We start from the raw sequence: 12,921 nt of genomic DNA on the forward strand, positions 1-12,921 counted from the left end.
TTCATTTCAATTCATTTCATTTTCCAGTTTTCATCCTTTTTTTCATTGCATTCCTTTTTTATTTTCATTTTATTCCATTTTAAATCCTTCTTAAACCTACTTCAATTAATTATTTATGTCTAATTTATTTTATATGATATGTAGTACATTATACATTATTTATTTATTTATCCATTTACATTCTGAAGTCTGCATCCAAGCTAACAGACTTTTTTTTCCACGTTTTCCACTAAATCCTATTTTTTTTTACTGCTAATTGGATGTGACGTCCTCCTAAAAGGGAGGAGCTACTTATATAAATATCCCACCAAAAAGACCATTTGGTATATATTTTAAGCTGCTGAGGAAAAGTTCTATGGAGGACTTGAAACGCGTCCAGCTATAACCTCCAAATGCCACACTATCCAGCCTTATCCAGGATCCAGCCAAGTGTTCCCATTGCGGTATTTTCTTGACACAGATAACGTGCGCATTGCCACAGCCACGAGGACACTGTCGGCCCTCTGGCCGAATGAATGAAACCGCTACAGTGCTTCTATATAAAGAAAATACCGGACTCACCATTATTATCACCACTGCTGTACATTTTGAGACAGCCGAGTCTCTAACAGCCACCTTCTTCTTCATATGAGCCGGGACTATTATTCATAAAGGTACCATTTATGTAATTGTACTTTTGAAGCACTGCAGTCCCCTATTCTGAAGCCCACAGATATCACTGCATACATGTGAGACTGCAGAGTCTCTACCAGCGAGCTCTCTGCCTGGAGAGCGGGGCTACATTGTTTCATTATCACTCAATCGGTTACTTACCACCAGCATTGTATCTTCTTCAATATTAACACAGCATCGCTATATTTATTGAGACGGCCGAGTCTCAAATAGTGAGCTCCTATACAGAGAGCCAGGGCTATACTATATACTGCGACCATTACCGTTACTAATACCAACGGACACCCATCACTGCAGAATTTTCCACATTACTTTTTACAAGTACTGCTGCTATATTTATTGTGATCATTTTTAACGTATGCAACCTACATTTGTGTAGGCTGGATAGCCACAGACGTGTGGCCATTAATCATTTTTATTAAGATTGTTTTATTTTCTTATATATATATATATATATATATATATATATATATATATATATATATATATTAAATATATTTTAAATGTATTTTTTGCCATATTAAATGAAATTAATTATTGCTAATATTTTATGTTTCCGCTGACCCACAGGGGCCCTGTGAGTCACGGTATACATAGTACAGTTTATCTAACCATTTTGTACATTCACATATAAATTTAAATAAGAATAATTTTATTCAACCATTCTTCTAGACCCTGACCCTCAATTGCTTTACTAATATATCCTTAGGTAGGTATATCAATCTCCAGAGGTAGGTAGCCAGGTAGCTAGCTAGGTAGGTTCATAGCCAGAAAGATAGGTAGGTAGAAAACTAGGTTAGTCAAGTTGGTAAGCTAGGTACCTATGTAGGCAAGTAGGTAGGTGGGTAGCTAAGTATGTAGCCAGGTAGGTAAGTAGCTATGTAGATAGACATGTTGCTATGTAGGTAAGCAGGTAGCAAGGTAGGTAGCTAGGTAGGTACATAGCCAGAAAGGTAGACAGCCAGGTAAGTAGCTAGCTAGGTAAGTAGTTAGGTAGGCAGATAGGTAGCTATGTAGGTAGGTATGTAGTCAGGTAGCTATGTAGGTAGGTATGTATGCAGTCGGGTAGCTAGGTATGTAAGTAGGTAGCCAGGAAGCTAGCCAAGTAGGTAGTATCTCCCCACCCAAAGATGCTAGGAGGAAAGCATGCACTGTGTCAGGGCAGAGGTCACTGTGGCTGGAAGTGTCCTGGATTCTCCATTATGAGGGCAGGCCCCCTCTCTGCCCCGGACACTCTGGCAATGGCAGGCCAACACTTTGGTGGTCTGACCCCCCCCCCCCCCCCCCCCTCCACAGGGTGTGAGCCCCAGGCAGGTGCTGGAAAGCGAATGCCACTGACTGGAGAAGTGGATTCACTAAACTTTAAGTTATGTAGATTCACTAAACTTTAAGGGATGGCTAGACTGTAAGGCAGAGGTTACAAGATCTGTCTTCACCCTTAACTCTCATGAAAATGCACTTTGCTGCAGGAAGATCCCCAGGTTGTGGTCCCCAGAGTTGTCATGGATTGGTGGTAGGAACATATATCCAGTGCCTCTGTGTTGTTCTCTGTGACAGACCAGAGGATGGGGCAAGGCAGAGTCAACATCTTGGAACAAGGCTGAGGTCTGGATCAGGATTAATCAGGAGTCAAACCAGGAACAATAAGTATAATAGGGATGTCAGGGGGTATTGCACAAGAACATAAGAGGATGAACAAAAATAAAGGTCCCAGCACTCACCAAATTCTGCTATAAACAACGTTTATTAGGGATTCACAAGTAGAAGGATGTACAAGATGCATTTTGACAAACACCTTGCCTCCCTCAGTCACTAAAGAATTTGCAGGGGACGCATTGTAGTGTAAAACCTACCATGTAGTTATGAGTACTATTACTTGACTACTTTTTTTTTTTTTTTTAAATAACTGTTTATTACTTGACTACTTATACTAGATGGATGCATGTATGAGGCAAGTTCTTTACCATCACCACCAGTTAATAGGTCACAATTTAGTTGACCACTGTAGACAATATATGAGTTAATTCCATTAGACCGTGTAGGCTTTAGGACCTTACTAAGCTGTCTAATTCCCTTACTGGGCCTTTCTACAGATGAAACTTGATCTTACTACAAAGATATTGATTTCCAAGCCATCTGGGTACACAGTATGGGACAAATCTGTTCCACCATCTTGCTAAGATGTGGCTTCTCTTTGCTGATTTAGAATGAATGTGTAAACTATTTTACTCATTTACAATGTTAGTCTAAGGCTAACTCACCCTGAGAATCACATGTGGTAGTGTTGGTGGGACAGGAGGCTGTCATAAGTGTCATGTGACTGAATGTAGTCTTATGGACTGCAAATGTCACATCACAGCTGAAACTGGACGTTTTGCATAACCCGAAGTCAGTAGGGGGTTCTCCACCATAAGGTGATTTTAGTACATACCTGGCAGACAGTAATGGACATGCTTAGGAAGGATCTGCGCTTGTCTTGGGGATAAATGGCTATGTTGTGAGATTACTATAATACTGTGGCTAACTTTTTGTGAACTGGTATTTCCTGTTTGACTTTTCTTTTTTTGACTACAAATCGCACAATTCCATTTTCCTCCCTCCCACACATCAGCCACCCCACCCATTGAAACATAAATGAGCTGCATCCATTCAAAAGACCTGTGGTTTTCAATCAAGGTGCCTACAGCTGTTGCATTAGTTGCAGATTGATCTCTCTCCTACCAAGTGATCGCTCCGCCCATTGAAGCAGACAGTTCTCCCTGTCATCAGCTGACTAGTGAGTCAGGTCTCGGCCGCATTGCAACCTGGGAAAAATCTGATACAACAGTCATTTTGTATGCTGTTAAATATTGGGGTGAAAATCACAGAAGAATTGTGAGAAAACCGTCATACACAGGTACAGACACTATATTATGAACTACACTAACTTTACAGCTCCTGTAGCATAGTCAAATTAAAAAAATTCCTGGAATACCCCTTTAACTGCTTAATGTATGTACATATTAAAAGAGTATGAATATCATGGAGATAAAAAAGGTAAGCTCACAATCCTGATGACTAGCCCTATCAAGCCATAGGCTTATTTCCACCCCTTCTTTCTGCCAATAGATCCACTTAAAACTATGGCTCCATCACATAGACCAGGGGTACTCAACTGGCGGCCGCCAGACATCTTGACTGCCCGCCGGATCTCCCCTCATTCATTTATATAGGTGTCTTTAGAATTCAATACAAATGAATAGCCGCGGCCGAATGCTGTGTCCCTGCCCGCCCGGTGCTTATTTTGTGATGCAGGCTGGGCGATTAGCGCTGCCTGCATCATCTGCTCTGGCCAGGTCACCGTTATTGCCACAGCTGCTTCATACAGTGGTGACTTTTAGGAAGTAGTGTGGCGTGGCGCAGCCCAGCATAACGTGCAGCACACAGGCACGCCTAATGCTGCGTGGACTGAATACCGGGAGGTGGGGCGGGGAGGCTGCTGGGAACACACGTGGCCCGCGCAGGCATGTACATCTGTTCTGAGCCCCGCCTGCATCAGATAGCCACAAGATTACATGACAGTATAAATAACATGAAAACAGCTTTCCGTAGATAAAATATAGGCTGTAAATAGTCAACCTGTGGATAGTAAATACAAATAAAACCTGCATACAATCAATAAGTGCAGACAATGGGAAAGCGGGGCTATGGACAGCAGATGGAGAATAACCTCACAGGTACCCCTCTGGACCCCACGCTTTCCGTTGCCTATCGGCACCTTCTTCAGGGGTGTTTCCCCTGAGGATGTTGCCGATGGGCAACGGAACGCGTGAGGTCCAGGGAGGTACCTGCGAGGTTATTCTCCATCTGCTGTCCATAGCCCCTCTTTCCCAGTGTCTGCACTTATTGATTGTATGCAGGTTTTATTTGTATTTACTATCCACAGGTTGACTATTTATAGCTTATATTTTATCTGCGGAAATCTGTTTTCATGTTATTTATACTGTCATGTAATCTTGTGGCTATCTGATCAGGGCTATAGGGATTAGTGCAATAGACAGATTGTTGGCTAGCAGGTGCCCCGGGAGTGGTCGCCCCCTCTTTTAGGGGAGTCCCCCCTGTTTTTGGGCCTTCAGGCCTTTTTAGATGTTTTTTAGAGTGTTTTTTCTGCTATATTACTATGTTGGAATTATAATTAAATATATTTTTTATTATACATAATTAGTGGGGGTGTGCGCTTTTTGGTATATCATCTTTTCTTGTGCTGTAATGTTAGCTCATTGATATGCACAGTAGCACCCTGGGTAAGATAAATGTTGCTGAGCCCGCTTTTTTTTTTTGTATGTGGTATTTTACCTATATCCTCCAGGGCACTGCAGCCCCTAGGTGTAAACCAAAGTCCCAAGAGGGTCGGCACTGCAATCAATAGTTGGTGCCCGAGGACCAATGTAACGATAATCCAGTAGAAGAAAGAGTGCCGGGACCCTTTCTCCTAGGTATAAACCAGGCCTTAGCGCTTAGCTTGGACCTTTGCCAGTGACAGACCTGGATGAGCGGACCCTCACTAAAAATAGTTGAGTACCCCTGACATAGACAACTAAGTTTTTTGGCACCATCACATATACAATGCATTTTTATTTTGCAAAATAAGAAAAGGGTTTTTTTCTGGTTGTTTTGCTTACAGGGAAACCTATGAGAAGAATGACTGCAAACAAAAACACTGTGTACTACTTAAAAAAGATGCAGTTTTAGACTCCAATTAAAATACTGAGGAAAAAAACACTGCACAAGGCTGCATGTGAATCCAGTCTACGGTTGGAATCTTGTTTTAGCCAAACATCGAAGTGGATATGAAGTATCAATCTTTCCTTTATTCTTTTCCGTCTTTTGGGATCCACCCTTGGCTTCAGCTCAAAAAACTGTCACTAAAACTGCATGTGTCATTCAAGCCCTTGTGGATGAAACAAACGTAACAGCATCGGCCCAGCTAAAGGATTGCCTATGATATGACCGAAAATCACATCACCATAAATAAGTACAGTTTTCGTATGATTCTTAATGGTTATTTGGTATTTACAAGTAAAGTTGGGCAATAGCTGTATAATCTCGGCTTATATCGACACATAGGCCCTCATTTACTATTGCAAACCCGACATGTTTTGTCGGGTTGTGCGCCAGATTCTGTCGCATTGCGCCAGAAATTCTGTCTGCGCCAGATTTTGTGCCAGAATTTGCGCCAGAATTGAAAAAACCCGATTAATTCTCCATTTTTGCTAAGAAAACCCGAAAAAGGGGCATGGTCTCCGAAAAGGGGCATGTTCCCGACATGTTCCCAAAAACCCAACATACCGTATTTATTGGCGTATAACACGCACTTTTTAGGCAAAAATTTTTAGCCTAAAGTCTGTGTGCGTGTTATACGCCGATACACCCCCAGGAAAGGCAGGGGGAGAGAGGCCGTCGCTGCCCGCTTCTCTCCCCCTGCCTTTCCTGGGGTCTAGAGCGCTGCTGTCGGCCCTTTTCAACCCCTGGTTATCGGCGCCGCTGCTTGTTCTGTCCCCCTGACTATCGGTGCCGGCGCCGATAGCCAGGGAGAGAGAAGCGGCGCCGACAGCCAGGGGGAGAGAAGGGGCAGCGGCACCCATTGACGGCGCCGCTGCCCCGTTGCCTCCCCCCATCCCCGGTGGCATAATTACCTGAGTCGGGTCCGCGCTGCTCCAGGCCTCCGTCGTGCGTCCCCGGCGTCGTTGCTATGCGCTGAACGGCGCGGCGCATGACGTCAGAGCGCCGCGCCGTGCATAGCAACGACGCTGGGGACGCACGACGGAGGCCTGGAGCAGCGCGGACCCGACTCAGGTAATTATGCCACCGGGGATGGGGGGAGGCAACGGGGCAGCGGCCCCTTCTCTCCCCCTGGCTGTTGGCGCCGCTTCTCTCTCCCTGGCTATCGGCGCCGGCACCGATAGTCAGGGGGACAGAACGGGCAGCGGCGCCGATAACCAGGGGGTGAAAAGGGCCGACAGCAGTGCTCTAGACCCCAGGAAAGGCAGGGGGAGAGAAGCGGGCAGCGACGGCTTCTCTCCCCCTGCTTTCCTGGGGGTATATCGGGGTATACACGCGCACACACGCACCCTCATTTTACCATGGATATTTGGGTAAAAAACTTTTTTTACCCAAATATCCTTGGTAAAATGAGGGTACGTGTTATAGGCCGGTGCGTGGTATACCCCGATAAATACGGTATTTACTAAGGTTTCCACATAAAATGTGGTGGATTTCAGCTGAGGAAAACCCTACAACATGTGTAAAAAAAGCAAAGTGTAGGGAAAGTGGAAAATGTAGGGAAACCTTAGTAAATACCGTGGAAAATAAATTTTAGGGAATTAAAACCCACAAAGAAAACTACACAACACTCTTAGTAAATGAGGGCCATAATGTATTAAAAGAATAGAGGTAGCAGTCATAACTAAGTGCCAACACCTTGGGGGTAGTATTTCATAGAAACATAGAATGTGTCAGCAGATAAAACAAAATTTTGCCCATCTGGTCTGCCCAATATTTTCAATACTATGAATAGTCCCTGGCCCTATCTTATATGAAGGATAGCCTTATGCCTATCCCATGCATGCTTGCAGGGCCGGCCTTAGGGGTGTGCGAGCTGTGCAGCCTCACAGAGCGCCATAGCAACAGGGGCGCCGGGCGGCCGACACAGTTCGCACCAGGTATATATAATTTGTATTGCCCGACGGGACAATGCTACCGAATTTGGGGAATCTGCTACTACCTAATGTGGGGAACCTGCTACTACCTATTCCTAATTTGGGGAACCTGCTACTACCTAATGTGGGGAACCTGCTTCTTCCTAATGTGGGGCTATACTGCACCTAATGTGGGGAGCTATACTGCACCTAATGTGGGGGAACTATACTGCACCTAATATTGGGAACTATACTGCACCTAATGTGGGGGAGCTATACCGCACCTAATGTGGGGGAATATACTGCACCTAATGTGGAGGAATATACTGCACCTAATGTGGGGGAACTATACTGCACCTAATGTGAGGAACTATACTTCACCTAATGTGGAGAGCAATACTGCACACCTAATGTGGGGAGCTATACTACACCTAATGTGGGGAGCTATACTGCACCTAATGTGAGGAACTATACTGCACCTCATGTGAGGAACTATACTGCACCTAATGTGGAGAACTATACTGCACCTAATGTGGGGAACTATATTGCACCTAATGTGGGGAACTGTACTTCACCTAATGTGAATGGGGGAACGGCAATGCTACCGAATTTGGGGAACCTGCTACTACCTAATGTGGGGAACCTGCTTCTACCTAATGTGGGGAACCTGCTTCTACCTAATGTGGGGAACCTGCTACTACCTAATGTGGGGAACCTGCTTCTTCCTAATGTGGGGCTATACTGCACCTAATGTGGGGAGCTATACTGCACCTAATGTGGGGAGCTTTACTGCACCTAATGTGGGAAATATACTGCACTTAATGTGGGGAACTATACTGCCAACCTAATGTGGAGAGCTATACTTCACCTAATGTGGAGAATTATACTGCACCTAATGTGGGGGAACTATACTACACCTAATGTGGGGAACTATATGGCACCTAATGTGGGGGAACTATACTGCACCTAATGTGGGGAACTATACTGTACCTAATGTGGAGAGCTATACTGCACCTAATGTGGAGAACTATACTGCACCTTTTGAGGAGAACTATACTGCACCTAATGTGGGGAACTATATGGCACCTAATGTGGGGGAACTATACTGCACCTAATGTGGGGAACTGTACTGCACCTAATGTGGGGAACTATACTGTACCTAATGTGGAGAGCTATACTGCACCTAATGTGGAGAACTATACTGCACCTAATGTGGAGAACTACACTGCACCTAATGTGGGGGAGCTATACTGCCAACCTAATGTGGAGCGCTATACTGCACCTTTTGTGGAGAACTATACTGCACCTAATGTGGGGAACTATACGGCACCTAATGGGGGGGAATTATACTGCACCAAATGTGAAGAGCTTTACTGCACCTAATATGGGGGAACTATACTGCACCTAATGTGGGGAACTATACTGCACCTAATGTGGGGGAACTATACTACACCTAACATGGGGAGCTATACTGTACCTAATGTGGGGGAACTATACTGCACCTAATGTGGGGAGCTATACTACACCTAACATGGAGAGCTATACTGCACCTAATGTGGGGGAGCTATACCGCACCTAATGTGGGGGAATATACTGCACCTAATGTGGAGGAATATACTGCACCTAATGTGGGGGAACTATACTGCACCTAATGTGAGGAACTATACTTCACCTAATGTGGAGAGCAATACTGCACACCTAATGTGGGGAGCTATACTACACCTAATGTGGGGAGCTATACTGCACCTAATGTGAGGAACTATACTGCACCTAATGTGAGGAACTATACTGCACCTAATGTGGAGAACTATACTGCACCTAATGTGGGGAACTATATTGCACCTAATGTGGGGAACTGTACTTCACCTAATGTGAATGGGGGAACGGCAATGCTACTGAATTTGGGGAACCTGCTACTACCTAATGTGGGGAACCTGCTTCTACCTAATGTGGGGAACCTGCTTCTACCTAATGTGGGGAACCTGCTACTACCTAATGTGGGGAACCTGCTTCTTCCTAATGTGGGGCTATACTGCACCTAATGTGGGGAGCTATACTGCACCTAATGTGGGGAGCTTTACTGCACCTAATGTGGGAAATATACTGCACTTAATGTGGGGAACTATACTGCCAACCTAATGTGGAGAGCTATACTGCACCTAATGTGGAGAATTATACTGCACCTAATGTGGGGGAACTATACTACACCTAATGTGGGGAACTATATGGCACCTAATGTGGGGGAACTATACTGCACCTAATGTGGGGAACTATACTGTACCTAATGTGGAGAGCTATACTGCACCTAATGTGGAGAACTATACTGCACCTTTTGAGGAGAACTATACTGCACCTAATGTGGGGAACTATATGGCACCTAATGTGGGGGAACTATACTGCACCTAATGTGGGGAACTGTACTGCACCTAATGTGGGGAACTATACTGTACCTAATGTGGAGAGCTATACTGCACCTAATGTGGAGAACTATACTGCACCTAATGTGGAGAACTATACTGCACCTAATGTGGGGGAGCTATACTGCCAACCTAATGTGGAGCGCTATACTGCACCTTTTGTGGAGAACTATACTGCACCTAATGTGGGGAACTATACGGCACCTAATGGGGGGGAACTATACTGCACCAAATGTGAAGAGCTTTACTGCACCTAATATGGGGGAACTATACTGCACCTAATGTGGGGAACTATACTGCACCTAATGTGGGGGAACTATACTACACCTAACATGGGGAGCTATACTGTACCTAATGTGGGGGAACTATACTGCACCTAATGTGGGGAGCTATACTACACCTAACATGGAGAGCTATACTGCACCTAATGTGGGGGAACTATACTGCACCTAATGTGGGGAGCTATACTGCACCTAGTGTGGAGAGCTATACTGCACCTAATGTGGGGGAACTATACTGCATCTGATTAAGGGGGGGACTGGTGAAGGGGGACATGCGACTCATTAAGGGGGCAGGGGAATGATTAAATATTTTAAAAAAATATTTGTTACAAAGATTTTTTTTCCTCTTTGTGTATGTTTATGGGGTAATAGGGGGGGCGCCACAAGGTTAGCTTGCACAGGGCGCCTGAACACCTAAGGCCGGCTCTGCATGCTTAACCCCTTAAGGACTCAGCGTTTTTCCGTTTTTGCATTTTCATTTTTTCCTCATCACCTTCTAAAAATCATAACGCTTTCAATTTTGCACATAAAATTACATATGATGGCTTATTTTTTGTGCCACCAATTTTACTTTGCAGTGACATTAGTCATTTACCCAAATATCTACAGTGAAACAAAAAAAATCATTGCGCGACAAAATTGAAGAAAAAATTTAATTTTGTAATTTTTGGGGGTTTCCGTTTCTACGCAGTGCATTTTTCGGTAAAAATAACACCTTATCTTTATTCTGTAGGTCCATACGGTTAAAATGATACCCTACTTATATAGGTTGAATTTTGTCGTACTTCGGATAAAAATGATAAGTACATGCAGGAAAATTTACATGTTAAAAATTCTCATCTTCTAACCCCTATAACTGTTTTATTTTTCCGCGTACGGGCCGGTATGAGGACTCATTTTTTGCGCTGTGTTCTGAAGTTTTTAGCGGTACCATTTTTGTATTGATCGGACTTTTTGATCGCTTTTTATTCATTTTTCATGATATAAAAAGTGACCAAAAATACTCTATTTTGGACTTTGGAATTTTTTGGCGCGCACGCCAATGACCGTGCAATTTAATTAACGATATATTTTTATAGTTCGGACATTTTCACATGCAGCGATACCGCATATGTTTATTTTTATCTACACAGTTTTTTTTTTTATGGGAAAAGGGGGGTGATTCAAACTTTTAATAGGGAAGGGTTTAAATGACCTTTGTTAACTTTTTTTTTCACTTTTTTTTTTTTGCAGTGTTATAGCTCCCATAGGGGCCTATAGCACTGGATACACTGATCTCCTTTGCTGCTAGCAGCCGGGACCGACCTGGTGTGATGCGGGGTCACGGCTTTACCCCATTTTTCACACCAGGCTTAGGGCGTACAGGTATGCTCTAAGTCCGTAAGAGGTTTAACTCCTTCACTGTTTTCACAGGTACCATTTCTGCAGGAAGGCTATTCCATGCATCCACTACTTCCTGGTATAACTTCACAAACATCTCCCCTCTAATGTCCTCTTGTGGTAGTTTTTCTTCTTTTGAATCTCCTCTGCTCCTTTACCGCGTTGATTCCCTTTATGTATATAAAAGTTTCTATCATATCCCCTCTGACTCTTCTTTCTTCTCTACATGTTAATGTAATTTAATCTTTCCTGGTAAGTTTTATCCTTCAATCCATGTACTAGTTTAGGATCTTCTCTGGACTCTCAACTCCCAGCACTGCGCACAATACTCCAAGTAAGGTCTCGCCAGTTCTCTGTACAGTGAGCACTTCCCTCTCTACTGCTAATACCTCTCCCTATACAACCAAAAGCACTTCCCTCTCTACTGCTAATACTTCTCCCTATACACCCATGAGCACTTCCCTCTCTACTGCTAATATCTCTCCCTATACACCCATGAGCACTTCCCTCTCTACTGCTAATACTTCTCCCTATACACCCATGAGCACTTCCCTCTTTACTACTAATATCACTCCCTATACACCCATGAGCACTTCCCTCTCTACTGCTCATACCTCTCCCTATACACCCATGAGCACTTCCCTTTACTGCTAATACCGCTCCATATACACCAATGAGAACTTCCCTCTTTACTGCTAATATCTCTCCCTATACAACTAAGAACACCTCCCTCTCTACTGCTAATACTTCTCCTTCTCCCTATACACCCATGAGCACTTCCCTCTCTACTGCTTATACCTCTCTCTATACACCTTCGTATACACCCTTAAGCATGTCCCTCTCTACTGCTCATACCTCTCCCTGTACACCCATAAGCACTTCACTCTCTAGTGCTTATACCTCTCCCTATACACCCATGAGCACTTCCCTCTACTGCTAATACCTCTCCACCTCTCCCTTTATACCCATGAGCACTTCCTTCTCTACTGCTTATACCTCTCCCTATTCACGCATGAGTACTTCCCTCGCTACTGCTAATACCTCCCCTTATACAACCATGAGCACTTCCCTCTACTGCTAATACCTCCCCTTATACAAGCATGTGCACTTCCCTTTACTGCTAATACCTCTCCCTATACACCTATGAGCACTTTCCTCTCTATTGCTTATACCTCTCTCTATACACCTTCGTATACAGCCATGAGCTTGTCCCTCTCTACTGCTCATACCTCTCCCTGTACACCCATGATCACTTCCCTCTCTACTACTTATACCTCTCCCTATACAAAAATGAGCACTTCCCTCTACTACTAGTACCTCTCCACCTCTCCCTATACACCCATGAGCACTTCCCTCTATACTACTTTTACGTCTCCCTATACACTCATGAGCACTTTCCTCTCTACCGATTATACCTCCCCTATACAACCATGAGCCCTTCCCTCTCCACTGCTAATACCTCCCCTTATACAACCATGAGCACTTCCCTCTACT

The sequence above is a fragment of the Hyla sarda genome, chromosome 6, assembly GCF_029499605.1.
Source record: "Hyla sarda isolate aHylSar1 chromosome 6, aHylSar1.hap1, whole genome shotgun sequence".
Classification (NCBI taxonomy): domain Eukaryota; kingdom Metazoa; phylum Chordata; class Amphibia; order Anura; family Hylidae; genus Hyla; species Hyla sarda.